Source organism: Acipenser ruthenus, unplaced genomic scaffold, assembly GCF_902713425.1.
Source record: "Acipenser ruthenus unplaced genomic scaffold, fAciRut3.2 maternal haplotype, whole genome shotgun sequence".
In the NCBI taxonomy this organism is placed as follows: domain Eukaryota; kingdom Metazoa; phylum Chordata; class Actinopteri; order Acipenseriformes; family Acipenseridae; genus Acipenser; species Acipenser ruthenus.
In genome coordinates, this window is record NW_026707558.1 from 15,001 (window position 1) to 17,500 (window position 2,500).

The following is a 2,500-nucleotide window of genomic DNA, read 5'->3' on the forward strand; positions in this document are numbered from 1 at the left end:
GGTAGGGATGGTGTTCTCAGGATGATGTACGGTGTTAGGCTTGCGCCAAACATAGCGCTTAGCGTTGTGGCCAAAAAGCTCTATTCTGGTCTCATCAGGCCATAGAATCTTCTTCCACTTGGTCTCAGAGTCTCCCACATGCCTTCTGGGAAACTCTAGCCGAGATTTGATGCGAGTTCTTTTCAACAATGGCTTTCTTTTTGCCACTCTCCCATAAAGGCCAGTTTTGTGAAGCACCCGGGCTATTGTTGCCATATGCACAGTGTCTCCCAGCTCAGCCGTGGAACACTGTAACTCCTTTAGAGTTGCCATAGGCCTCTTGGTGGCCTCCCTGACTAGTGCCCTATACGCCCGGATACTCCGTTTTTGAGGACGGCCTGTTCTAGACAGATTCACAGTTGTGCCATATTCTCTCCATTTCTTAATAATGGACTTTACTGTGCTCTGAGAGGATATTCAATGCCTTGGAAATGTTCTTATATCCTACCCCTGATTGGTGCTTTTGAAGAACCTTATTCCGGATTTGCTTTGAATGTTCCTTCACCTTCATGATGTAGTTTTTGTTAGGAAATGTACTAACCAACTGTGGGACCTCCCAGAGACAGGTGTATTTAACCTGAAATCATGTGAAACACCTTAATTGCACACAGGTGGACTCCATTCAACTAATTATGTGACTTCTAAAGACAATTGGTTGCACCAGAGCTTATTTAGGTGTGTCATAGCAAAGGGGGTGAATACTTATGCAATCAATTATTTTCTGTTTTATATTTGTAATTAATTTAGAACAAGTTGTAGATTTTATTTTTCACTTTGACATTATGGACTTTTCTTGTGTTGATCAGTGGCAAAAACTCCCAATTAAATCCATTTTGATTCCATGTTGTAACACAATGAAATGTGGAAAAGTCCAAGGGGGGTGAATACTTTTGAGAGCCACTGTATTTCTTAGCAGACACCCTTATCCAGGACGACTTACAATTGTTACAAGATATCACATTATTTTTACATACAATTATATTATTTTTCTACATACAATTACCCATTTATACAGTTGGATTGTTACTGGAGCAATCTAGGTAAAGTACCTTGCTCAAGGGTACAGCAGCAATGTCCCCCACCTGGGATTGAACCCACGACCTTCTAGTCAAGAGTCCCGAGACCTAACCACTACTCCACACTGCCGCACTGACCATAGTCAAAATTGAGCTACATGACCAGAGTCACCATTGAGCTACATGACCAGAGTCACCATTGAGCTACATGACCAGAGTCACCATTGAGCTACATGACCAGAGTCACCATTGAGCTAAATGACCATAGTTAGAATAGAATTGACTAGAGTCAGAATAGTGCTACATTGGAGGCTGTGTGGTCCAGTGGTTAAAGAAAAGGGCTTGTAACCAGGAGGTCCCCGGTTCAAATCCCACCTTAGCCACTGACTCACTGTGTGACCCTGAGCAAGTCACTTAACCTCCTTGTGCTCCGTCTTTCGGGTGAGATGTAATTGTAAGTGACTCTGCAGCTGATGCAAAGTTCACACACCCTAGTCTCTGTAAGTCGACTTGGATAAAGGTGTCTGCTAAATAAACACATAATAATAATACATTACCATAGCCACAAAAAACCTTAGTGGACAAAGTGGGTCTGGGTGGCCGAGCGGCAGTTCCAGGAGGTCGGCATGAAGTAGTGACTTGCTCTCATAATGCTATTAGATAACAGATACACTGGGGGGGTAAGTGCATATTACTAAGGGCATGGTCTTTTGATCAAAAAAATATTTAAGTAAAAATAATAAGTCAAGCCATGTGGGAGGCTCTGCACCCCGGGCAGAGTTCCCATTCACCCCTGGCAGCTTCCACTTCCCTGGAAGTCTGTCTGTTGCCCTCCCGTGCCTGGCGCCAGATCAGGTCGGGCTGGAGGCTCTGTTTTCGGCTTGGGGAGGCGGTGGGTCCCCTTACAGTCCTGGACTTCCATGCTGATGGAAGTATGCTGCCCTCCCGCGCCTGGCGCCAGATCAGGCCGGGCTGGAGGCTCTGTTTTGGGCTTGAGTAGGCAGTGTGGGTCCCTTACATTTTTTTATTTTTAATGCACTTTAAGTCTCTTGCCTTCACGGGGTTTGGAGGCTCTGTTTTGGGCAACAGTGTGCCATTTGTGTCGCTGACTTTCAGTGCACTTGAAGCCTGTTGCCCTCGCGGGGTTTGGAGGCTCTGTTTTCAGCAGCAGTGTGCCGTTTGTGTCCTTGGTGACCTCCATGTTTTTGCTGCTAGAGACTAAGTCCCGTTGTGGACATGGTCGTGTCTACCTTCAATGCGAGCCTTTTGGTGGACATGGTCATTGGCCGAGCACTTTAAAAAAAAAAATCCTATCTTTAACATTAGATGACCATAGTCCGGACTTTTTTGGCTCCGCCAGAAACTAAGAGTTGAAAAAGACATAGTCATGTCGCCTATCTTTAACATGACATGACCATGACCATAGCAGGGCAGTTTATGGAAGT